The sequence below is a fragment of the Dermacentor silvarum genome, chromosome 4 (assembly GCF_013339745.2).
Source record: "Dermacentor silvarum isolate Dsil-2018 chromosome 4, BIME_Dsil_1.4, whole genome shotgun sequence".
Classification (NCBI taxonomy): domain Eukaryota; kingdom Metazoa; phylum Arthropoda; class Arachnida; order Ixodida; family Ixodidae; genus Dermacentor; species Dermacentor silvarum.
The window spans coordinates 160699782-160727614 of record NC_051157.2 but is presented as its reverse complement, the minus strand read 5'-3'; the positions used below and the strand labels follow the sequence as shown (position 1 = coordinate 160727614).

At 43.8% G+C, this 27833-nt stretch overlaps 1 protein-coding gene across 1 annotated transcript in view; it reads left to right on the top strand.

Moving 5' to 3' along the window:
* LOC119450756 (Down syndrome cell adhesion molecule) overlaps positions 1–27833 on the top strand; it is a 183688-nt gene that overhangs the window by 8282 nt on the left and 147573 nt on the right. The window lies entirely within an intron of this gene.

The window sequence follows — 27833 nt, the reverse complement described above, 5'->3', positions numbered from 1 at the left end:
TCATCATCACTCCTCGTTTGCGACAGGAGAATGTGTTGTGTCATTTATTTTCCTTTTATGATATGAGGGACAGTCCCTGTAACTTGTAAAACAATTCATCCTTTTTACATGTTCTCCTGTAGGCAATAATGAGATTTCTTTTTCGCGACCACGTTTCGATGCACAAAAATTCAAGGAGATAAGCGGATTGAATACCCCGCGGCGAACGATCCTCAATTTAGATAAGGATAAAGTTTCACTTTCCGTCGTAAGCCTTGTAGTGATTGCGCGCTGTATTGTCCCTGCGCTGGTGACGTTCTGGGCGCTAGCGAAAAAAATACGAAAAAGAAAATAAATGCAGGGCCCGTATCCACAAAAAGTTTCCTGCACAAGTTTTATTTGAAGTTTGGCAACGCTGCGGCGATGCTGTCGTTATCACTCCAACCGCTATATAACGAGGGCCGGGCGCCCTGACATCGGCCAATAAGAAAGCTGTCTGACGTAAGAGTTTTGCGAATACGTGCCTGTTGATTAACTTTTACTGCCAAAACCCTGCTCCTCCGAGAGCGAAGATATTCCCGAGACAACACTCGCCGGAACACGGACAAAATGAAAAAAAAAAAAAAAAACTTCATCCACCGTCCCGTCGAACCTTCCTCGAAGCTAAAACAAATGGCAAAGAAAAGCCTTCTAACACTCCTGCTCGGCCTCGTTCCTTGTGAGCGCAGTTATTCGGGCATCGCCCGGCGATTTTGCCAACCTATATTGTGGCATAACACCACGTCACCATTTTCTCTATCTATTTTTATTATTTTTTTTCATGCCTTAACGGCACGAAAATGGCGACGTTGTAGGTTCTGTTGCAGGTTCCGTGCACTGACGTTTGGAGATGCTTCTAGTGTAGACCAATGTAGCGACATCGAAATATTTTATATTTTATTCACGGAGCAAAATCACTACATCGCTGCCGACCGCATCAACGATCGCTGGCGCTCACCAGAGCCATCATCGACGTCACAACTCGCAGCTCCGTGATTGGATGGAAACTGAATTTCAGATACCCATCGCATTCCAGCAAAAACGTAACAAATTAGGAATTTATTTCATTTCTGTTTGCTGTAATCTCTATATTGCGCAAACAGATACGGCCGTAAAGAAAAATCATAACCACAAAACTATGTAAGGGTGCTGGATGTTCTTTCGCCTCTGGTATGGTGGCACACTTCTGGCCTCTGCGCACAAAACTTCTCTCGCTTTTCTGTGCTCGCGAACAGCTTTGTCTCCTCAGTGCCTGGTTTTGCATGTTGTTCTCGTGGTGCAGGTTTATCACCTCGCAGTGCATTACAATTATGGGGTTTTATGTGCCAAAACCACGATCTGATTATGAGGCACGCCGTATTGGGGGACTCCGGGATAATTTGGACCGCCTGGAGTTCTTTAACGTGCACCTAAATCTAAGTACACGGGTACCTGGGTGCATCGTTGTTGCCACACCCTTATTGCTGTTCGCGGTGCTGCGCTGAACTGAAACAGAACTGAAGAAAACTGACGTTGCGCAGTCCCAGGTTGCTCGACCAGCATCATCAGCACATCGGAGTAACCGGAAGCCGTGGACATAGAATATGTAGGCAACCATGGAGTCCGAACTTCCGCTGCGTAGGCGTTCCGGGCTCTTACCATTAGCATCGAGGGGTCACGTCGGTGGGTGGGAGAAATAGGGACAGAAGACCGCGCAAAATTTGAGTGCAGGACATGCATTTTTATTTTTGTTTTTAGACATTTCTTGGCTGAATAACTTCGGTCGGTGTACCCCTAACGCTGGCATTGTTGATTGATTTATTTCTCCATTCGTCAATCAACGCGAACCGCGACCGAAAAACTGAGGCTAGAACAATGTTCGTCAGCCCTTCTAAGTGTCTGGGGGTGCCTAAAGTGGAGTAAATTATATGAAATAAAAGTAAATGAAACTCGATATTCAAAGCTTGAATCCGTGCAAATATGGTAGCACAGGCGTATTTAACCTAGTGTAACATGATTTCTGCCATTACCAATACAAAATTCATATTTTTTATATCGTCAAGACATGTATTAGTCTCAATTGGCGATACTTAAGTGCTTTAACGTCGAGAAATAAAACATTCGTGTATATGCATAATAAGTAGGGGGGAAATCAGCAATGAAATAAAGCCGCCTTTCTGCTTTACAATACAAGTTCCGTCATTGGCTACAGTTATATTGTCCAGAAAGGAATGGGAGCAATGCAAGAGAACTCCAGTGAAATTCAGCTTGGATTGCATGGTTGAATTGGATTGTTCAAATGAGGAAACTTGTGTTTGTTTGGCTAGCCCCCATATTTGTGGCAACTGTGGTTCGCTGGGATCAAGCTTCGGCCTGTGGCGAACCTATGTATACTGATTATGTTCTTTTTGTGTATATTTGAGAGTTTAAGGTGAACGTCGCAGAATAAGGAAAGTTTTGCAGATCCAATGCACATGTTGCAATCTATGCGAAGCGAAGCTTTCGTGAAGCACCTACTGGGAAATGCTTTAAATGTGCTAATTTTTACCGGCCGTCGTTGGCGTAAAGGAAACTGGCACGCGCAAGTGGTTTCGTATACTCGCGCTATGCAATGTGACGAATGACTTGCATTTCTCCATTATTTTTTATTTATTTAAATTGTACCAGCCGCTTTGTGAGTATGCAGTTCGGTATGGGCAGTTCGGCATTGTGAGTATGCGCCATAGTGTGGAAATCATAATAATCATCAACACACGGCAATCCTTTCAAACAGATTTTTGCCGTTGGCACGATATCGATTTTTAACCTCCTTGGCTGATATGTGCATCCCGCTTCGTGGCCAAGGCCCCGTTGGGGGGATGTGACAATGTTTGTAAGGCATCATCATCAAATCAACATTCCGACACGCTTCTTCTATGATTTCCCATTGTGGGTATATGTGCCATAGCATGGCAGTCATAATCATCAACAAGCGACGATAATCTCAAAGAGCTAGTTGGCTTTGGCACAAGAGACGGCTACGTGCGGTTGTGATCTATTGGTTAGAGCGTTCGTCTGCCGCATGGGGGCCGTGGTTCGAATCCCGCCGCTGGAACTGCTTTATGTTACTTTTTTAAATGACTGCGATTCTACTCGGCAAGGACTCGACCAGCGGCCGACCGACAGAGGCGAAACCTTGGAATGGCTGCCGAAGAAAGCTTCACATTAAAAACCATTCCGCGAGAAGTGACAAGGCGCACTCGGTGTTTTGTGAAGCCGGCACTGGAAGGGACGAAAATGTAACAACAGGTGCTTTATTTATTTTTTCTAGCGAGACTAGGCCTAATTTTAGTGGAGTGTACAATCTATTTGATTAAATGGTGTGCGAGTGGTACTTGTACGGAGTATTGTTTCGGTGGATTGCGGCGTTGGGATAGGTCACAGGGACTGCTACACACACAGCGTGTGTGTACCAGTTTATCACGACTGTGTGGTGTGCTTTCTGGACTTCGTCATGTTCTGACAGACAAGATTCAATTATTGCCTTTTAACGCTCTCTTTGCACCACACATTAATTGCTCTACTCCTATCATCATCATCATCGTCAGCCTATATTTTATATCCACTGCAGGACGAAGGCCTCTCCCTGCGATCTCCAATTACCCCTGTCTTGCGCTAGTGTATTCCAACTTGCGCCTGCAAATTTCCTAACTTCATCATCCCATCTGGTTTTCTGCCGACCACGACTGCGCTTCCCTTCTCTTGGTATCCATTCTGTAACCCTAATGGTCCACCGGTTATCCATCCTACGCATTACATGGCCTGCCCAGCTCCATTTCTTCCGCTTAATGTTCTTCCGCTCAACTCCTATATGGGGAGCTAATTCATGCAGGAAAATTCAGAAGATGCGTAGTCTACAGAACAAGCTGCATCTTATCAGCTTTTTGTAATTGTCCGAGTATTTTTCTGTTCTTGTACAAAAGAAATGTTGAAAAAATTCACTTGACTTGACAGTGTCCTAATAGGGGACTTAGTTATCGAATTCATTGTAGCGCTAGTGGGATAGGCTATTCCCACACACACACACACACAAAAAGACAGTGCGAGTTTAGCTCGAGCTTGACAAAACGTTGCCTCAGCCTGTTTTGCGTTCGTCATGAGGAGGACTGTTTATGACCTATATTGTCAGACGGCGTATATTTTATCTTCAAACTTCGTGCATCAATACAATACAAACTGTGAAGTAACGTACGCAGTATTTCGCGCAGCTAATCAGTGCAAGAAAGGCAGTCAGCAAACAAGTATGTTGTACAGCAGCAGTCAGTCGCATGTCGGTGTAATCTTGCCGAGCTGGCAACTTAGGAAACTTTCATTTTTCAAGTGTCTGTTCCACGGATATTATAAGGCACAATCAGCCCTAACGTTGTAATATGTGTTCTGACGACGATAGTAACTGAAAAAAGAACTAAAGCTGGTTTTAGTATACGACTGATTGTCTTCTAAAACATAACAGGAAGACATATAACTCAATGTAATATACGCTGGGTTGCAAAACAATCGTTCTTGTCGGAGCCGCAGGGCGACGCTTCTCTTTTATCGTGTGTCGAATAAAAGACCCTGCGCCCGTACAATGGCAATAATATGCGTAAGGCGTATCCTTTCGGAGCGTCAAGATTGCGCCAAATCAGAATGCGCATGACGATTGCAATGTTGCGGACGTTATTGCCGTTGTGTAGAAAATGCTTTCGTAAACACTTCTTGCATGCGCGACACTTCGAAGGAGGATTCCAAGTGCATGTTTCAACTCAGCTAGGTCTCTCTGGTGAACCGTAATAAAAGTATAGAAAAGAGCGAACACTCAGAACGTAAGTGCCTGTATTCCGGGTAGCAGTAAACTTATAATTGCGAAAGGGAGAGACATTCGCCATGCTTAACGGCCTGGAGAGGAGACACTACTGAGTTTCTTTTACCATTTCTGCCTTAACTTCTGACTCAAAGATTACGCGGCTAACATTAGGAGAACGCGAGAGAAACCTCGCCGCTCCAAACGATTTGCGCTGAAAAAGTGGTGCGGCGCTTGATTCCATTAAGGCACCCGGCCTCGCTGCGCTACTAACTGCGCGTACGATTAATGTCACCGGGTGCGCTGCATTGCACATCGTGTTGCTTCTAGCAACGCCGTATGCTCTCCATATGAGCGTTCTTCATTTATTCGCGTTTTTACTTTTAGCAGCTCTGCTAATAAACGTTTACTGCAACGGTAGTTTTGCCTTTTTATTTTTATTTCGTAAACGGGATAACGGAACAGAGTATTCAATATAAAATGAACTTGCAGGAGAGCAACAACACCCAGCTTTCCCTCAGTTCAGTGATGCGATGCTTGACTTCGCAGGAGTGAGCGTCAAATCAGCTTTACCGTAATGTGGTATAATGGACAGCGCGCAGCTCGGTCGATTGCTTTGTAACGCGGAAGAACAACTTGCAAGCGTCCCCAGTGGCTTCAGTCACTTAATTGTATAATAACGTAAGATTAAATTACATTAGGATGACTCACATGTTAGCTACCTAGTGAAACTATCGGTAGCAATTATACAATTAATAGCGTCATGCTGGGGCACAAGCGTCACCAAGAGGTCATTTTAATATAAATTGTGACTGGCTGCACTTATCATCTCAATAAATATCTTGCAATAGCCTTTAAATCTGGCCGGTGTTGTACCAATCAATGACGAAAGAGTAGCTCCCATAAAGGGGACAGAGAAATGGCACTGTGTGGCACTCTGCCTGATGCGGTAGTTATGCCGGAGTTTAAATAAAATTTTTGTTCCGCGATGACCAGTCGCTGCTTGGAGGGTGTACTTATTCGTTAGGCTTACATGTAAATTTTAGGGTGAAAAAGCCTTAGGTGTCTATGTCGGCTGTGCTCTTGGCGTGCGCTTGGCGGTGACCTTGGCGAAACTGCACCGCGACGAAGAATGGCCGACGCCGCAAAGTGAAGTATCACGTCAGCAAATGCTCGGATTGTCGTCAAATTTATCAGGGAGGTTCCTACAAACAAAGTAAATTAGTGGCATTGATAAGAAAATGTTGTACATTTCGGTCTGGGTCAGAATCGAACCCAGGCCTCCGAGGTTCGAGACGAGCTCGCCTCCTTGAATCCGCGGCAGCTCCACGGTTCTGGCTTACTAAGGGCGGCCCTAGTGCGTGCCTGATTGCACACGTCACGTGGCCACGGCGCTTATAATAACTTGAGATGTTATTCATTTGGAAATCTCTCTGAGCACTAGTGATACCACTTTAACGCACTATATATGCTAGTACAACGCTAGTGCAGAATTCCACTGGTGAACTGTGCTGGTTCAAGGGGTGTGGCGCTGCGCTGCGCAACAGGAGGCCCAGCTGTTAATCCAGGCTGCGGCTGCCGCATTGAGACTGAAACGGAATTCAATAACCTCGGTGTATCGTGCACGGTAAACAAAACCTGGTGGTCAAAATAAACCAGAGCCATCTCAAGATGACGCGACTCATAATCAGATTGTAGACTTAGTACGTGAAACCGCATTATTTATTTATCTTTTATGAATACAGCTTGTGAACGGCTTAATTGTCGCTCAATTTCTTCCGGAAATATGATGAAATGAAGGAAGCGCGAAACAACGATGGCAACGAAGTAAAATGGACACCACAAGCGCTTCCATTATATTTGTCTGTCCATGTTGTTTTGCCCTACGTTCACTTTACCGTAGAACTGTATTAACCGCCGAAATGTCAATCTGGCTTCTGGAAGCATTATTCAGCTAGACATGAGGAGCGGTGTTGCTTTCTTTGAGGGTGTGCGAATAGCTTTCGGAGCAAGATTGTGCTTCGTATTTCTTTTTATACAAACTCACCTTAAGGCGCACCAAAGCTCTACTCGTTGAGGTGCGTTTCTCAGCGGTGTCGGTCTATTCAGCTAACACAAGTCAGAGTAAGGACGGAGAACAAGAACGACACTCGGACCACATTGGGAGAAGGAGATGAGCACGGAAAAAAGGTCGCACTTTACATTTGTGCCTAAGCGTGATATTTGCCCAGGGCAACGAAGAAACCCATATGCCGAACGCTTTTGATGCACTCGTTCTTTGTAAAAAAAAGTGCTTGTCCATTGCATCCTGCTCTGAAATCGTTGGCCCAATTCTCTATATTGTAATGCTATTCTTCTCCAGCTTCTTCGGTTGTTGAACACACTATTTTGTCCTGTTCCTTTTTATTCTTGCAATTCCGGCTGTACTTCCAACTTCGCTGCACGCCCTTCGAAGCGGGCAATGCTTTTAGCGCCCAGCAAACATTCGTGTGTAATTTGCGAATAATGTGTTCTTTTTAGCAAGAAGTAAAATGCTTTAGGGGAATCTTTCAGTCTACCTGCAAAAGTGATCCGTCATTTCCTGACTGACAGAAATCATCTCCAAAATGAAAGATCCCGGTTCCCACCAAATACACCGTTACAACGCTGACAAGGCTTCTACAGAGGAAGCAGCAGTATGTGTTAACTGCAGATAATACCAATGCTTGCCTACCTTGCTTCACCGTCTAAAGAACGGCCCAATATATGAACCTATGCAGAAATGGTGTTGAGCTTTACAGTTGTTGAACCTTGCTAGTGAACAAATCATGCATCAAGTTTTTTTTTTTTTTAGCGCAAATACTGAAACATGTTCCAAATGTCTATTTCTCCAGCGGAGTCGATTGGTGAAAAACAAAAGAATTTTCCGGATAGCCGGATTAGTTTCTGCAATGCTGTCAGCAAAACAGCGCAGCCTCTCGTGACCTAACTTCCTCGGACTACTAGTGCTCCTTTAAAGAAACATTTTATCCTTCCAAGAATCAGCCCGGCATCACCGCCGCCGTGACGAACCTATTTGAAGCCCGCAGGTTATAACAAGGTAGATAAAACAGATATAAGCAATAGCCATTGTCCTAAGTGAACCAAACAAAATGTGTGAGTGTTCTAGTATTACCTCTACATCTAATGCTTCCGGCCCACGGCTGCGTCCTCGCTCACTTCATGTCCATTGTTGTTTAGAGAAAATAACAGCGCAAGGTAGGCAAGGACAGAGGAAAAGAAGACCACGCCTGTGCCCTTGTCTATCTTTCGCTGTTATTTGCCTAAACATGAATTCCCACTAACTCGCCCAAGTTCCTCTTCTAGTACATGTCCGTTCTCTTCGACAAATCAACCGACATTTATCCGCTTTGCGCAAAGAGCCCACTTTGCGCAACTTGTTCGCTTTCATGAAAAATAAAATATCGTGTACCCGCACATGCACTCGTCTATACTAGTCTTTATGTCTGTTAGCGTTACGCCCACCACTCTCGCTCTCTGTCGGTCACTGAAGCTCATAACTTGACCTTATTTTAGCATTTCTAAGGTTTTATAGCGTTCATTTTAATGCGTGAACAACAGAAGGACTGTACATTTTTCAAGTCTGGGTGCGCTGCCATTAATTTTCTCGGAGTGGTGTGCTATAACATCTCCTTTTTACCGCCACCAGATTTTGTTTTTCTGATGTCCACTGATGTCCACTGCGTCTGCCGAGAGTAATAAGAGCAGTTTTTTAAAGAGTCTATAGATTGGCCAGGAACCAAGAAGCCTTGATCTTCCCAGGGTGTTAAAAATTTATCTGTCTGATAATATTTGTCTCTTTTGGACGTCGGCGTCTGGTGTTCCTAGAACTTACTCTGGACAGGACGAGGTCATCTGAGAAGCTCATGATTGTGAGTTTACTAATATCAATCCGTATTCGCAAGTAATCCCGCTTCTGCATTTTATAATACTTGAAAATTTAAAGGGCAACAATATGTAACCTTCCCTGACGCTCTTGGACATTGGAATTTGTGCTATTACTGGGAAGGATCCTGGTAGCTATATATATGGCCCTTCTTGATTGCGCAACTTCTCCATGACTACTGGTCTCACTGTTCATTTAAACGCAAGCCAAGGCTAGGCTATACAACATGAACAATTCAGCTACTAACTCACCGAAATTACTTGCCCACTGCCAGGACGTGCGATATCGCTTTTAAAATCACTATTTTGGCTACGACTTTTAATATAAATCTCCGCCGTGCTATGGCTGCATTAATAATGCCGCAACGGTATCCTAAAAACTATTGAGTGTATTCTTGAAGACCTCATAGAGACTAAATGCTTTAGTAAAAGCAAGATAGTCGTAAATGATGGTAACAATTTTTATAGTAGCTTACATATTATGAATCAAAAATGGTCATTACTTCTAAAAGCGTGCCAGTGAAATTCAATTTTGTAAGTTAGGACTTTGCGATAGCCCTGCCCTCTAGTTACGCCAGGTAGCTGGGCTGATGGTCTGGTTAGTTTATTTCCTTAATTCCCTCTTTATCGGAAATGTTACATAATAAACGCTTTAACATAATAGCCTTAGTACATGAGAAAAAAAAGGTAGGAACAATTTCAAGAATAAAGTGTAAGAATAAAAACTTAAGTGCTCATTTTACACGATGCTTTAAGACAAAAATGTTGGCAATACTGAAAAATACCAACATTGGCCGTAAGGTGCCAATTGCCTACAACCACAAAGTGTGGAAGGCTGTTGCAATTTATTGCTGCCCGAGAAAAAAATTAACAGAGAAGATGGCTGTATGTGAGCATGGTCTTAAAACAAAGTTTGATGACGAGTTCATTGCGTTATTCAGGCAGGCAGTGCGAAAAATGGCACATGGTTGAGTGAACTTAAGAAAACGACTAAGCGGGCTTTTAGTACGGCCGTGCACAGGCGACATTAAATTGCAGTATGCTTTTAGGGATGATGCACTTGCGGCACATTTTTCGCATTTATAAAAATATATATTGCTTACGATGAATGCATGCATGCTATTAGCAAGACTTTGAAGAGAGTCAAGTGGGTTAGCAAGATAATTTGGATACGGGTCTCCGATAGGTGACGCATATTTGACTTTAGACCTCGAGCTCAGCAGTGGAACGCCACAACCACTGGCCTACCGTGGATTCAACACATAAAATACTCTGTATAAGTAAAATACATATGTACTGCATATGTGCATAACAACTTGTTCGTTGGTACTGTAGGAATTCAGTTGGACGCATTCAACAGCACCGGTGTTCAAGATTTATTTCAAATATCGGGGCTCACGTCTGTTCGTGTTAACTTGCGAAGGGCAAACGACTTGTCGTTTGCCTGCGTGGAAATAAATCAGGAGGTAGCGGTTGGCGTTCACTTCCTGCTCAGTGACTATTAGTACTTTGGTATGTAGTAACAACACCACCTTGTGATTTCACATGTGTTGGTTCACCCAATTCACCAAACATTTTTCAGATTTTTCCAGTTTCACAAATGGAAGTCTCGCCATTTTTTATGACAAAACTTATAGTAGGTGCATACAAATGATCGTTCAACATTTGCTGAATGCTCAATTTGGACCACGCAACCTAGTTCTGTTCATAAAAATCCAAACTCGGAGTGATATTTGGGAAGTACTTTCAGAAAGTATTTTCACAAATTCCAGTGCTCTTCATTTATTCGTAACAGTGACAACACTTGTTCACTAGTGGAGCTGTCCTTTCAAATATCCTACTTTTCTGACACCTCAAAAACTGTCATTTTCGGCCGTTCCTAATTCGATGCTGTGTCTTCTCTAAATAGCCACGTCGCTGTCCATAGGATTGGAGTCATCTGAAGACAATATGCACCATAAAGAGTGCACACAATAGCCGCAGCACATAAAGACGAGCATCAAAACTAGTGAAATCCGCGTAAGAGTTAGAAAGGTTAATAATTTCTACAGCTATTTCCGCAGTACACCAATTCAACTTGAGCCACTTCTTGAAATCTTACTAATAGAAGAACAGACACTGCCGGCAACAAGTGGGGAAGTCGAGCATACACAAGAAAACCTGCGATAGACAAGTTCTCTTTAAACGAAAATCTGATAACGTTCTTTTTTATTTTTGCTTTTAAGAAGGCTAGCTACCTTGGTTCTATTAAACCGTAGCTCTGGCATGCTTGCCTTGTCGTTTTATTGGAAATGCTCATTTAACTAGTGTAGTGCGGATGCGGATATGGATAAGTGAGCAATATGTGTCGGGCAATCAAGTTCTCTAATGCGTAGCTTAAGGTTGCATGGTGTTAGTGAGTGTCTCGTTAACAGCTTAGAGCTTACAGCTATTCCGATACATTCCGAATTCACGATTTCTTACATTCAGCGTTATTTCACTGATAACAATGCCTGCTAGCTCTTTGCTTATAACTCATCATCGCACCTCCGAACATCCCAAAAAGATATACCGAACACAATTTGCTTTTTGTCTATATGTATACACTCTCTCCTATAATATAATTCGTTGTTATTGGAGACCCAAGCAGCCAGCCTTGACCTCCAATAGCAATACATTGCCCTTTGTGTTATCATACAGATTTACCGTTAGGATTTCCTTCCTGACGTATCTGTAAGTCGCCATTGCATATTTCTTTTGAACTCAAGGCAATACATAATGCCAAATAAACTAAATGGTGCCATCTGTGAGGGGCACTTGGTTTAAATTGACGTCCCATATTTTACATCTTTCGTGAAACTACAGATGTCACCGATATTTCTAATATTATACAATAGGTGCATGCCTCCAAACAAGAAAAAAAGCAGTACGAACACGCCTTATAATAGTAGTACTCTTTTACTGAATAAATTGAATGATACATATATGTCCCCTTACTTGAGAATCGGAAAGATGAAATTTAACCTGCTGTATAAATCGACTCCGTTACAGTGGTTCTCAGTAAGGTGGTTGGCATTTCCGTTGTTAGTATGGGGTATATGCACTAGTATTTTGTTATGCAGAGTAGTAATCAACCGCTTCCTAAGCATTTCACCAGACAAGTTACGTGTTGCACATTACAAGGAATAGGGGTACATTTTTACAAGCTGGCGTTCGTTCAAATGAGTGTCACAAGCCGTTTTTCGGAGACGGCAAGTCGGTCTCTATAATTGTATGATGTAAATATGTATAATGCAGAAGCATATTATTCTCCTAAATTTACCCTTATAAACAAATCACAGCAAAAGTCAACTTGGAGAAAGTGTACAACACCCTTTTTATCAGATATTCAAGCAGAGTTTACATTTAGGACAGCCTTTGAGCACACTTGTTTTCTTTTTTGAGAGACTTCATTTCAAGGAACTCTACGAGATACCTTGCTACTACATCTACATTCCATGTAATCACGATTACCTTTGCAGTCTGATAGTACGACCGAGCGCCCTAAAGAAATCCATCAATCATGAGTCTATCCCGATCTATTTCTTTCGATATTTAAGCATATAAACTGAATTTCTGTTAGCATCCCCGGAAGATAGCTTCTCCTTCGCTTGGCATATATGAGGGGCTCAGATTCACGAAGTTATGTTCACGCAAGGTCAGACCCCTAACCCACCACGCTTCGCTTAATATAAAACTAAACATCAAGCAGACAAGTGTGACTTTGTAGAATCATTGATCACAGATCGGCGAATCTGTCACAGTTTCCTGCCAAATGGGATCATGCCTCGAAAATGCACGTCGCCTTCGGTCGAAATTCAAACCTCGGGGATGTCTTCTTGTCCGGCGCATTCACCACGACATGCCTGCCCATTGTTAGAGAAGCGCCTAATTATATATTTCAGATTCTGGAGACCAATATTTGATACCACTTATTAGCTTGGGAGAGATTCAACTATATCCGGTGCAAGCGTTCTAGCTCGAAATGTTAATTTGTTTATAAATAATTCTCAAATTCATTTCCTACATTCTACACCATTCTAGTGGGTTCGTATGTATTGTATTCATTTATATTTTGTTTTGGTGATTTTAATGATTAGGTATGAATTATTTCCAATTTGCACTGCGCGATATTCTGCAAATTGACTAAAAAGATTCAAATCGATATATATTTTTTCTGTCCCAGTCTTCAGAGCGCTCTGACTCCGAGCATATATTTATTACATATTAGGCAATCTACCCAATGAATGTTTCTTGAGTTCGTACTTATGTGACGTTTATTTGTTGAAGTCAACGAGAAGTCAACGAGAACGTCATAGGTGCTTCTGATCCCCACAATCAGCCCGCTGAAATTTCGTAATCTCATCTCATTGATACACGCAGCGGCTATCGTATACCTATACTTTTCATCCTTAAGGGATATTTTGCTCTCGTCCGAAGAGGCGCGGAATGCATGCTGTGCGCACTTTTCCGAGTGCTTTACTCCGCACCGCTGATTGATTCTGCTTCTCTGAATACCGCTCGTAAAAGGGTGATAGGCTATCATGATAATATAATTCATAGAACGAATATTGTTTGCGTTTATTTTGAATAGGAATGTCCCATTGACCTACGTGAAGCGTCATAGAGTACAGCACGGAGCACAAATTAGTGACCGGCGCACTGTAACAAGTACATAACGTTCTGCTCTGAAGCTTTGAAGCCCGTGCAGGTGTGATAGGACTCTATGCACACTGACGACATCCAAGTGTGGGAACGACAATGCTCGCGGTATACGCCTACCAAGGCCACGAGTATTTTATGGAGCCGTTGCTTAGCAACCTGCCTCACCACCTCGGTGCGCGTCGCATACCTCTGTGGTCTCCGTAGACCCTTTGCACTCTTCCGGTAGATAATTTCGAAACCTCACTGTTGTGGCTGCGAGTACAGGTCTGCGCGCAACTTAGCGCAGCTAGCGCAACAGACCCACGTCTATTTCTGGCGCGCACACCCGTACGGGTGCGCCCACATCAGCGACAAATGTGGACGGCCTCGCGTTTACCCTTGGCTCTGACTAGGCAATGAAATGCTTCGCATTTAAAAGCTTTCGGATCTGTGAGGCTAAACGTTTTATAACGTGAAATTTTTCATACGGAGAAACGCACAGCAGGTGACATAAAATAAACCACGGTTCCTCGTGTTCCTTTCTTCAAAAACGTCAATCCTGTGCGGACCGTTTGTGGATTGTCTGCTGTACACGTGATGCACTGGCTGGTAATAGGCATTATGAAACTGGAATTGCATTATAAGAGCGCAAAGGATGCCTAACATTACACTGTCAGTTGCATTCAGAATGCTGAGTTGGATGTGAAAATGATAACATCAAACTAACGGGTATTCTTTAGACAACTAAGGCTCAACCGAGAACAAGAAATTTGCTTCCTCGAAAACAAAATAATCCTTAGTGCAGGAACACCTCTCAAATGTTTCTAGTGAACTCATGGCTTTTGATGAGACAAAGAAAAAAATTGGCATCTTCGTTAAAATAATAATAATAATATGCACCGCACCTTAGGTTTCCCGTTTCGCTGTAGGAGGAGAGACTCGATTAAATTCAATTTTAACCAATAGCGCTTCCTTCGTTGTGGCCGATAAGACGTTGGGTGCTGCAGTGTTCTTTAAACCAACGTGCAGCCCTAATTGAGTCACGCGGAACGGCGCTACAACTGCCAAAAGAACTGCAGGCAAGGCGAACGACGGCTCAGATCCTTTCTCCTTTTACGATTCACCGCTTCCCCGCACGTTTAATGCGAAGCGCCCCCCTCCCTCCTCGCTAAAAACAAAAAAAATCGGATTGAAAATCGATTTCAGGCGTTCACGTCTGTGCCGGTGGAGAATGAGTGCTTTTGTGTCCACGGCGGACTCGGGGTTGCGACTCGACAGAGATAACGCACACACACGACAAGAAAGCGAACATTAGAAAAAACAAAGTATTTTAACTCAGCACATTTCTATGGAGAGTGCGAATGCTGCAGTCAGCAGTTTTAGCACTCACTGTTATTTTGCATTTCTACCTGCGCCTAGGAAGCGCTCAGTTCCGTGGTGATAATTGTTTTACTCCCTGGCTTGGGGGGAATCACAGCCCTTTTCGAACGTGGAAATCTTGCTTCGCATGTCAGAAGTTCCGTCTCTGGACAATGTTGTAGCACTGTGGTATCAGCTCTCCAGTTGTAGCTGAAACAAGGATACAGACTACAAGCTACTCAGGATGATTATCATCTTTCGTTTCTTCGTATGTTGCGTCACTCGTCGATCTATTGTTACGCCAAATAACCCGGCCGTTAGTTTAGTGAACTTCTTGTTTTTGTCAGGATTATGAGGGGAAAAACATTGTTCGATTTCGGCATTTATTTATTTATTTATTTATTTATTTATTTATTATTTATTTATTTATTTATTTATTTATTTATTCATTCATTCATTCATTCATTCATTCATTCATTCATTCATTCATTCATTGAATTACCTCACAGGCTCTCCAAGGAGTATTGAGTGACGGGAGGATACAGGGAATTTGCAAAAAGAAAGGAGTACAATGAATTTATACAAGGTTAGCGGGTAAACGTGAAAGAGCAAGTATCTAACAATATAAGTAACGGAATAAAGGACGCAAAAACGACTGTGTGAAATAGTAAAAAGGAGAACCAAGAAGTTAAACAAATGGTAGCAGGTGAAGATCAAAGAACATGTCTTTAACAGTTTTAAATAACGCAATAAAAAAGTAAGGTTTGACGACAAGGTGTGTAAACCTTTCAGTGCATTCAAACACTGCAGGAATCAAAATACCAACGTTTTATTTTAACAGGAAAGAACAGATCAAAACTCACTTCCTGTGCCGCTTTATTTGTTGCTGCCATGGGGACATACTTTGAAGGGTACTGCACGTAATTATTATTGCTCCATACCTGTGAATTGTTTTATTTTCGAGATGAGATGATGCCAGGAACGGGAAGAATATAAGACCAAACGTGTGATACTACGCGATTATAAGTTGGTCACACAATCAAATGTGTGATTCCCAGCTGGGCTGCAAATTACCTGTTTACGTTCTCACATAAACATTTCAGTTGTTGCATTATTTTAAGATCACGCACTGTCCTCACAGGAGGCATTAGGTAAAATGGCAGTGCATTGAAGCATTTATCTCATAACACAATAAAAACATAATTTGCAATGTCAATGGAAAATAGCCCCCATAGTTAAATAATAGTTTTAAAAATAGTTTAATTCGGGTTACATTGTAGTGATAACTGCAATGGACAGAAGCGAAAGGGCCCACTCCGATTTTTAATTCCGAAAGTTTTATTCAAACGCTTTTGGTTAGGCGGTCAGACAGCGCAGGAGTTTGAAGTCGGAAGTTTATTTTATTTCCAACAGTAGTCTAGTTAGCTGGGTAACCACAGTTACAGTATAAATATACCGGGTGTTTCACTTACCTTGGGCCAAACATTAAAAATATGTGAATGCCACGTAACTGGACAGAACAAAGGTAATGTCGTTTGGCGTCGTTTGGAGAGAGAGAGTGAACTTTATTTAGGACCAGCAGTTTAGTCGACTGGGCCCAGGCCTCCCACGATGGGACGTCGAGGTCTTGCCTCTTCGCCGCTTCGTAGGCCTGCTGGGTAGGCCAGAGTTTGTCGTCGAGATGGGAGCTGCGCATGGCGGCGTGCCATCTCGACGAGAGGGTCACGGGATTAAGGTCTGTGCATTGATGTTTGGATTCCCATAGCATGTGGGGGAGTATTGCTGGTTGAGTTTTACGTATCTTGCACGTGTGGCTTCTGTAGATGTCGGGGTATATGATGTGATATCGTGCGAAGGAGGGGTATGTATTGGTCTGTAACAGGTGAAGTGTAGTTGCCTGTGCTCTGTGCTCGCCGGCGTGTGCTCGGATCCAGACACAATTATTTTTTGCATTCCGCCTTATTGCATAATTAGTATTAATTGTTTAATTAACTTGTCAATTATCACAATTAGATCCAAAATGTCTATATGAAAATTGTGCAGCAACATGAAAACTCGAGCAGTGCGCGATTGATCCAACACCATCATCAGTGGAGGACGCTTAAGCTTCGCCTTTAAGAGTGGAATGCGATAGCATTCATAGATCCCTGGCTGCTTATCAGGCTTTTTTCTAGTATATTCAAATTACAATCCGATGCCATAATGTCTGTAGGTTGTAGTTAGGTCGAACTTTATGATTTTTCTGACGGATTTGACTTTGAGAAATGCAATTTTGTTCAATAAACCCTTGCGCCACGCGGAGGGCATGTGTGGTCCGGGGGTTCGAGATGAACTTCTCAGCCACAGATGCCTCGGACGCCGACGGTTACGCCGAAGCCAACGCCGGATTTTCAGTGACACGGGGCCCTTGACGCTATCGCGTTAAAAACTCCCGATACAGCTTTCAGTTCCTCAATACGTGCTACATAAAAGTGCCTTTACGAGCGTGAAAGAAGCCCGCGAATACACGCAACATTGCCGCGCGACTGGCCGCTCGAGGCACTTTGCCTGTATGCGCGCGCGCCAAGAATATGATACATGCTAAACATTGTCAATGCATGCTATTTTTTTTTACAGGCCGTCTTCACTACAGCGGCACCCGTCGAAAAAGATACCATTTAGGCCGATTAGCCAAATATTGGAGCAGCTAGATCAAAGCAAGGCTTTACGCATCGAAGGTGGGCGACGTCGCGTTTAGGACGTTGCATGTCAGAAGGCTGCGTAGGCGGATCAGTAATGCAGTCGACGGGAGAGGCTCGCTAGAGGATGCGGCCTAATTTACCTTACGTGTCAAGCAGCCTGAATAATGTTCTGTAATGACCTGCGGAACGGACAACCGCAAGACTGTGCCTGGTAGAGGTTGGGAGTCTAACGGCGGGATTGGCGTTGCTTTTGGGCGGTTCAGCAGAGCCAAAAAGAAGCGCATAACCAGGAAAAGGGGGTAAGGGGCAGAATTAATTCCTGTCCACGCTAATGGAAGCGACGGCTCAGCTCAAAACATTGCTTAGAATGTCTGACGGCATCAAACACTGGCGGACACTCGGACAGCTAGGTCCTAGCGTTACAAAGGTAACGATCGATAAGTTTGCGCCTTACTGTCAATACCTTTGTGCCATACCAAACCCTCACATCTCATAAGTGCCTCGAGTGGCCAGTCACGCGGTAATTTTTCGTCTATTCGGCCAGTCACGCTCGAAGAACACTTTTATGTAGCACGTATTCAGTAATAGAAAATTGTATGGGGAGCTTTTCATGTTTCTCAACAATTTTTTATAGACACTTTTCATTTAATTACAATAGTAGTGAAGTTTATTAAATAATTAGGCCGAAGTATGTAATTAGGCGTAATGCAAAAAATAATCCGAGTATCTCCAAGCGACGGCCAACAACATTACCTTGGTTGTGACCGGCTACGTGGCATTTGCATATATTTAAATCTTGGTGCATAATAGTAGGGACAACCTGTAGATATATATTTGAACGAGTCAACAATGACACCAATGAAAGCACATGACAAAATTACATTTTTTTTTCATTTATTTGAATAGTGACGGTGACAAGAACTTTATTTGGTCCTGAGAAACTGTGGCCCGAGAGAGCCGCTCAGGTCAAGTAGGTACCAATTATAAATAAATAAAATGAAAGTGGACGAAAAATCAACTGGCTGCAGGTGGGATACGATACGTCTTCGTATTACGCGTGCGATGCTCTTAGCAAATGAGCTACCGCGGCACCGTTTCTCCACGCACTTTCTTGGGAATATAGATATGTGTAGTAGTGTTCACCGTGTATATTGAAAAATAAGCGTAAATTAGTTATGAGTTCAACGGGTCTTTGGTGGTTGCACAACTTATCTAAAGAAATAGAGAGAGCAAAATTAATTGAGTCGTTTGTTTACTCGATATTTTGGCCGGACGGCCGCTCTTTACCAAAAGTTCGTTGACAAAGGCCGGTCTTCCGGCAGAGACGGGAAGCAAAGGAGTGTCTCTGTGGACCATGCTCTCTATCATTATACGATATACACACCAGCCTTAATGACGCAGTTCATTTTCTTGACTCGAATAGTGCAATATGTTAGTAAAATAACTTTAATTTTAAAACAGTTGCGCAATGGATGTTCGGCAGCAGCATGTGCCTTCAAAGATACCCATCTGCGGTTTTCATTTCGAGTCCTGCCGCGTAGCGTATATTTGACTTGTCTCCACCTGGACTTATAACACTGACGCCTTGATGTTCTCCCTCTAACACTTCCACAACAGCCTGGTCATGTGCCAGCCGTTTCCCAAGCGCACTCGCTAGCTCTCGTTTGCTGCCTTTAGCATTTCCTGAACCTGCTTAAGTCTATGATGAACACTACAGCCCTGAACGCGTGTGGCGTCGTCAAGGTATCTATCTACCCGTGTATTCGCAGACGTCTCGAAACTCGAACGCCTTTCTCCATTGATGATTTATTGGCATCCCATTTGAAACGGGGCGGTGACAAATAGTCACCTAGCCTCCTTGATATTTAGGTTGAATTTATTTTCATCAGTGGTACAAAAAGATAACTGGTGATCAGGTATAATCAGGTAATCAGGTATACTATACATGTTCGTTATCTAGCATTTTCGTATATCTCTCATTATTATTTTTCTTTTTTTTTCAAAAATTTACCTTGTACCAGTCCACCGCTGTGCACCGCAGTCCACCGCTGTGATGGCGCTGTGCTCCACCTAGTTGAGCACAACGCCATCTATTGGCGGAAGACGTCACTACACTTCTCAAGGATTGGCATGGTACGTCACCAAAGCGCAGTAACCACTTCTGTCGAGGGGCGCCGCTGCCGTCCAATTCCTCTAGGCGAAGTGGCGTTTGACTGGAGGAACGTTCTATAATATGCGGGCTCTTGAGCATCGGCAGTCTTGAATTGAGAAGAGTGGCGTATCTGCTTTTGCTAAAGCTCTATCTGCGGCCCTCAACGCAGGCGCGTTTCTCTGACTCCTCTTCTCTCTTTGACGACGGCGCACTGATTCTGCTCAGTCGCCTTCAGAGCGCTACTGTTGTCGCGGCAAGTAGCTAATTAGGCCCAGCTTCCGTAATGGCAAAAGCCAACGCAGGAAGAAACCCGCTTTTCAGTTAATAGCTGATCTACATATTAAAAACACAAGTATTCTTCTTCTTTTCTCCGTGGTCTTACGTGCCAAAACCAGTTCTGATTATTAGGCACGCCGTAATGGAGGTCTCCGGATTAATTTTGACCATCTGGAGTTCTATAACATGCACTACAACGCAAGCATACGGGCATATCTTTGCAATTCGCCGCCAACGAATTGCGGCCGCCGAGGCTGGGATTCGATCCCGTGACCTCGTGCTCAGCAGCGCAAAGCCTTATCTAACTGAGCCAATGCGGAGGGTAGACACGTATCCATCGCAAGCAGATGGTTGGTGAAAGCGAAAACTCTGGAGGACGGCGCTGGTGTGTGTGAGTCGGCGGCCACCGTCTGTAGGCTTTGATTCTCGCGAGATGGTGTTTGCTCGGGAAAGTTGGTACATGCATTGTTCTGAAAAATAGAAAGTATGCAGATACGGGATACTGAGAGCAATAAGCAAAAAAAAAGAGGCCTGTGTCCATTTATCTCACTATTCTGTTTTTTTCTCACCTAAAGAGTTTCTATTTCCTACAAGCACTGGAACTGTCACGGATGCCTGTCTGCCGTTTTAGATTAGCTGTTTATGTATTCATCATAGAGGTTTCTGCAAACGATTTGTGTGTGATACCCCCTCTCCTGCACATAAAATTATCGAGGTAAATTGCATCTAAAAATTATAGGCAGCTAGTAAAATAAGCCACAAGAAGTTTCTGCCATCGTTCTGTTTTCAACAAAGCTAAGCTGTTCTGCAGCATTGTTGTGGTGAGTAGGACGCCTTAAGAACCTGCCTACAATAGAGAAATAAAGCTGGATGTACAACCACTCCGAATACGTGCACAGTCCAAACAGAACAAGTTTATATAAAAGCAGAACAAAAGCAAAATTATTAAGCCTGCTCGCGTGCTCTGAAATCCAACTTTTGTTGCCAGTTAAGATCTCGGACATTGCTTAGCGTATATACTGCGCTCAAATGGAGGATCGCGCTGCGAAAGCGCTGGTTAGGGATTTTTCTAAGCCAACAAAATCCATTTACAACCAAGGCCCTTCCTGCCTACGTCTTTTCCGTGTCCCATATTTTAATAGGTGCTATTATGATTCACAGTTCCAGTGACCAGCTCTTGCAGCTTTCAGCAGTAAGGGCCTCAAGGTTCGCCAACTCTTTTGTTTGCTTCTGCCCTAGTCGAAGAGTCATGGTCCAGGGAAGAAATGTTGCGGCCCCCATTTGGTACACGACATTGCAGAGACAGCGTTGGGGCTCCACTTGCCCGACACCGCGACTCGGATATGTGAATCTGTTCCGTTCGCTTTCATCTGCAGCCCTTAAACTTTGCTATTTCAGAGGCCTTTCACGAGCAAGTGTGAAGCGCATGGCGAACGTCGGAAGCGAGAGGAAAACGGCTCTCGAGAGTGCAGTTGCGCGCAAAAGTGCTGAGACGTCGGAGCTCTCGTGATTTATAGCGTTTCAGGACGCCGAAAAAAAAACAAAGAAAGAAATCTTAAAGTCGCAAGAGTGCCTCGGTCGTTTTGAGGCGCTGCCCTGTCTCAATGCTTGTCTCGGAGGTTTCTAAGTCATCCACACTTTCGCCACTGCCATTCCAAGTTTCTATACGACGAGTTCCATCTTGTGGGTGTGTCGCAATGCTATTTGCTTTGGTGGGGCAGGAATACGTTTGCACGGCCATTGTTCACCCTTTCGTCTCATTAAGCGCTCACTGCGGCACTCGAGCAAAAAGAAAGAGTTGTTCTCGTTGAAAACACGGTGGCTGGGTGCAGTTAGACTTTAATTCAGTCAACGAAGGCGGGAGCTTTGAAATAGTGGCTCCTTTTATTCATATCAGCGAGCGAAGTGCACTTCAGCTGGAGCACATGAACCAAGTGTGCAGCTCTACGACTTTAAGATGTGTCCTGCTCTCTCTCTTGCAGTGTTACTGCGACATTCATTAAAAGTAAAATAGCATTCAGCCTGACAGCAGCACAAGCTTAAACGACAACGAATTTTCGTCTCACCGGTAAAGAAAAAACGAATATAAAGGATTTTAAAAGGCGAAATAGGATACAAGATGTACAATGAGCAACATGCGTCACTTTTCAGAAGGCCTTCAGCAAAATTAGAAAAGAAGGGATTAAAATGAGGCAAATGATGAGAAAGCATGCCTTCTTCACATTATGTAACCACGGCCTCGTTAAGAAGTCGAGCACGCTTGTCTCCTCGCTTGTTACTGTTTTATGCAAAGGACGAGCACGTCCTCGTTGAAGCGTTGTGCAGTTTGCCTTCATCTTCGCCTTTGTTTATGCATGCAGCCGTGTGCAAGGCAAATGAGGCATCATTTTAATAAAGATTGCATAACAAAGACTTCGAGTTTTTAGGGCAGGACCCCAATAGGCAATCGCCACAAAAAACAGATAAAAGCTGCAGCCTAATAGGAAAGCTGCATAAAGTTCATCAAGGTAATTGGGCTCGTTCCACGAAACAAAGGGCAGGGAGGGTGCTCGGGAGCGACATATATTCCATCGCTACAAGATGACGCGATAAGCCTATGCAATCAAGCATGTAATACTAGGCAATGAAGGCGATTCCATTTATCCGCAAATCTCATCACGTCTGTTGGTACAATTATAGCGTCCATGACATGCGGTCTTGTAATCAGCACCTGGTTTCGAAAAGAGGTTCGTATAAAAGGAAGGCCCGTAGTAGGCAGATATGTTCCCGGCCGCATCGTTGAAGTAGCCTTGGCTCATTGGCCGGTGACTGCCGGTTTCTTGATCGCGCCTAATTTAACTGGGAACAGAAATAAACTTTCGCCTACGCTATATGTTCATATTAAACAATGCCATAGGTTACATGTGACAGCAATGCAAAAAGAAAATATAATGTCAGGAATAAAAATGTTGTACTTATTATTTTTTTCGCCAATTAAGGTTTTTCATTGTTTCTTTGTTATGTCAAGATGAGGCCTGCGAGTTGATATCTTATGGTGGTATAAAACTAGTATGAACAGAAGTGTCTCAGACAAGCTGTCCGACGTTTGGATAGGTGGCCCCATATTGGTAATCCAGATGTCCTCTACAACGTTTCTCTGCCACCTATATGACTACTTTCTTTTTTGATAAATGTATAGAACAGTGTTCACGGGGTACACGGCTCATAGTGTGGAATGGAGGGCCTAGGGAGCCTGTATACCCAGTCCTACGCCCAACGCTTGAGCATGTGTGTGCATGAAGGCTATGACGACCATTGTGAGGACAAAACATCGGCACAAATGACTGTATTCTTCTTCTTCAGGCGCATATCGAGCTAAAAATTTCACAGTGGGTTCTATAAACTGAATCTCCTGCTTCCTGGAAAACAAAATATTTCTATCAGGAGACAACCACTGAGATATCAAGAGACCGACGCCGAAATTCACATTATGAGTTGTCGCAATGCTTCTGCTACCGTGAAGTTCTATGTTGCCATGGTAAATATGCGGGAAAAGGGCGATATATATATATATATATATATATATATATATATATATATTTGATACTCCTACGAACACTAATTGAATCGAAGGAAAAAGCCTAATTAGCGCGAGAGATTCGTCTATTCCTGCGGTAATGTCGATATCGCACTTCAGCGTGTCGAACTTGTGAAATCTGTAAAAGAATAATTGAGCTATACATATACAGGGAGAGACACCCCACATACGCGCGTCAATGTTTTGATAGGGGCACATTTCTTTGTTCAGGCAATCTCATCATATTTTTTTCTTACAATTATTTGGTCACTGCGGTGATGTGAGAGAGGGCAGACGTTGTCGAACACTACGGCTGCTGAAAACTTGGGTATCCTGCTAAAGCGTAAAGAGAAAATCGAGTTGGCGTGATTACATTCCGAATGTGCAATCAGTTGCTATGTAGAATATGCAGATAATGTTGCCATTAGAGCTAGAAGAAAATAATATGAAAGATATAAAAATTATACCCGTGACGTATACTATATGTCATGACACAAACAAGAAACGCTGGCATAGACACGGCGTATAAAGCCACGGTCGGAGCGGAGGAGAGTATGGGAGAACACGGCTGGTGCGAGATAAAGGACCAAGTACCGTTGAGGTTCTTTGAAAGCTGTCGTCAGACTGTGCCACGATGTGATTCCATAAGTTGATTCATCCATCGCAGAATACTTAAAGCGTATGATGTTGCGCGCGTGAAATCAGCAAGGTATAAAAAATATCTGACGCAGCGCAGATGTGAAGACAGCGGAGGAGAACATCTCTCTCGCTTCGTATCGAGATTTCGCTGGGTCCTGCTTGGCTACCGTTTGTCATGTTTAGTGGATACGACCTTACACGAGCTAGCCTTACCACCGACAGCGTAGAATGCCTTGTCGGGCCGTGTGCAGCCGCCCGAGTGTGAGATAAGACCATCGCTAGCCGGGACAACCTAATTGATCGGTCGGGGCTTGCAGCGTGCCGGTGCACAGGTTAACTTGGAGCAGGGCGCGCCACGGACACGGCGCAGGCGCAGCGGGATTTGTCGGAGTCCGCGCTTTTAACGGCTGCGGCCAGTGTTTGTTGAGCATCATATGCGAGGAAGTATGCTGGTAAATGCACTAGTTTTTTTTTTTTTGTTTGTTTACAATGTCCCTCCCTCTAATATTTTTCCCGCTTTTTGCTCTCTTTCTCCTACTGCTGACTCCTAATCAAACGTTGGCCGTGCTCTTGCCAATTTTAATATGGCGTTCAGTCTGTCCACTTATCTGTAAACCAATCTCTCTCACGCACACTTGAATAAGACCGGAATATTTTCAAGGGAAGTTGTGTTTGCTACCATCCGGTGCTTGTCGTCTGTCGTTTGATGGTCTTCGGTTTCTCGTCTGATAACCACGCAAGCGAGCATCCCAAAATAACCAGTTTATAACGCACTGCATGTTTACCGACAAACTAGTGCCACAAAGTGCACCTTTTTTGCGCATTCAGACAGTAAATTGCGTATAAAACCTGAATATTAATTTCAGGCTAATAGGCATCATCAAAGAACACAGAAGTCCTAATGTAATTGCGCGTCATATTCAAGGGCTCCTTAGATTTTTAAAATTGCTCATTCTTGGCGAATTGCGCTAGTGGATCTAGAGAGGGGGCGGGGGGAGAGGTTAGGAGCTGCCTTAGATCCTCGCCTGGGTAATTTGATATGTGCGACTGGATAATAAGACACTGGCCCAGGGACACTGGCTATGTGTCTTTTCGTGACCATTTATCCTCCAAAATGAATATGTGCTGCTGTGACAGGGGGATGGAATCCCTAAATATATTTAGATAAGCCTCGTTCGCAAGCATTTCCTTCGTCGTAGTCCAGACGTAGTTGTATCCACGTAATTTGGTGTTTGTGTTTCGGCATAGGTTTAGAACGGTCTCGTACACAAACATAAACACTACATGAGGTGAAATGAAATACAATTGTAACCATCACCGTTTGATTTTAGGCATTTCACCAACCGTGTCCCTAAGCCTCCGTTTCAGATAGTCACAAAAATGTGCGTCCAATTCGCGTGTTCTTGTTTTTTTTTGTGTTTTATTGCGATAGCAATTATATGGACACTCCAAAGCAGATTTCTGCCGTCGGCGTCGCCGTCGCCGTTGCCGTCGCCGTCGCCGTGAGGTTCCGTATGACGTCAATGGAGATGAAATCATCGCCGCGCGCCGCCGAACGCTGTATGTGCGAGTGAAAGGGAGCGAGGGACGCGCGCTTTCACGGGGAATGAACGCACGGCGGAGAACAAACGCGCGTTCTGTGCCGTGCTCCCTTAAGGGCTGCAGAAGTAGGCGTTTCTTTCCTCCTTTACAATCACCATATATTTAGAGCAAACGCGCCTTCTTCTGACGCACGAAAGGCCGTGGGGGGGGGGGGGGAGGGGGAGGGAAGGGAGGGATGTTTAGCTGCGGCACCAAGTGCCTATTTATATCAGAGGCTCCGGCAACAGTCACCAACGCCGCACGCATTTTGTGCGAACGCGGGCAAAACGCCGATGGCGTCGACAACAGTTCTGCGTGTTGCCGGTGCTGCTGCATGTCCAAGTTTATACAGCTGATAAAGCTACTATCATTACTCCGTATAGCTCTCTACAAATTTCCTATCGCAATTGATGCTTCGCCTTTCAGGTGAAACTGCGACAACTTTTTTCTAGAAAATTTCTTCTATGTAGTTTCCCTCTACGATTGGCCATTGCTGCGGTGACTATCATTCTCACGGAGATTGCTGACCCCCGTGAAATTGTGGTCTCACCAGCCCCTGTTTCCCTGCTTCTGAGAATAAATAAGCGAGTAGGCAGCAAGTTGGCAGGGCAGTAGAAAGGAGCTCGACCATTGTACCTCCTTATTTCTCATGTTGTTAAGAGACTATCGTGGACGAGGACAGCAGGGAGGGGCGCGGTTAGCCACCTTGGGAAATACCAGTTGCGCAAGCTGCGTGTCATGAAGTCTGTGTTGCAGTAGAAACATACACGCTTCCAAGAAAGTACATGTAAGACAAGTCTGGAAGTGTGCTAGTGGAAATTATTTTTTTAAAGAGCTAAGGTATTAGAAGGCTGACTAGGGATTCAGCATTGTCTCTTGAGAGGAGTAAACGCACAGGTATGCTATATGCATTAGACAAAAAATTTAAATAATGGGGTTTTACGTGCCGAAACCACTATCTGATTATGAGGCACGCCAAAGTGGGGAACTCCTGAAATTTGGACCAGCTGGGGTTCGTTAACGTGCACCTAAATCTAAGTAGAGGGGTGTTTTCGCATTTCGCGCTCATCGAAATACGGCCGCCATGGCCGGGATTCGCATTAGATAGGAATAACAGAACGAGTGCTTAAGGAGGCGAAAGCGCCTGGGAGCAAGAGGCACAATTTTTCAAGGGTGATTGATAAAGTTATATTGAGGATATAAACTATATTTTCAAGAAAATCAAAGAAACTAGTCATTTTGAGACCGCATTAAATTATTACGAGTGATCTGTATAACAAGTTTTGTTTTCGTTGCATTTAATAATTGACCATCTCCAGCGGTTAAAGATTTGTTTTGTCACTCAAGGTCAGGTACATTTAAAGTGGACTCCTGAACATACACATAGGTACCAGATTTAAACAGTGCAACCCTGAGTGTCCCGGTAACTGTCCTTGGTGTTTCAGTAGAGGTAGCCTACGTAGATCGCTGAGTTGTAGACAAGCTCTTCTGTCAAAATATTCAAAGTTGTCTGCAGCTCTGTTAGTGCCGTGAAAGCACCTACGTTCGCTCGCATCTCAAATTTAGATACGCACAGCGGCATGTCCACATGCGAGGATGAAGGGAACGTGGGTTTAGCCTTGCATCAGTATAACAGCCGATTGTATTACGCTTAAAGACGCAAGCAAAGTTTTAGCAACTCAAGAAAGTGTATGTTCATTGTTTTTCCCTGCGTTGTAACAGCTAGCCGAATTTATCACAAGTGCATCTAAGCATTACTGGCACAACGCAACAAATTGTCATTAGAGCTTTCGGATTCCAATCATGGAATGACACGTCACCTGTCCCTGCTTTGCTCACTCGGTCTCCGTGAAGTGATTCACGATATGGCCGAAAGTACAATTTAGCGTGGGGATTTCTGGCAAAGTATTACCTGGGTTTACCTGGACACCTATGACAAACGCCTTGTTGTAACCCCCTTCAGTACACTGGACTTCGCTCATTGAAGTGAAATGCGTGCAACAGACGTGCAGCTCACGCCGTTAGCTCTGTGGCCAAGAGTGATCTCGCGCAGAATTACTACGCATTCGAACATTCCAGCAGGTGTTTTACTCATGCATGCTCAACAACAACGCGAAGCATCATTGCAACTATCTAAAATAACAATTCAGCATTAAAGTAACAGAAAACCCACCATCTAAGCAT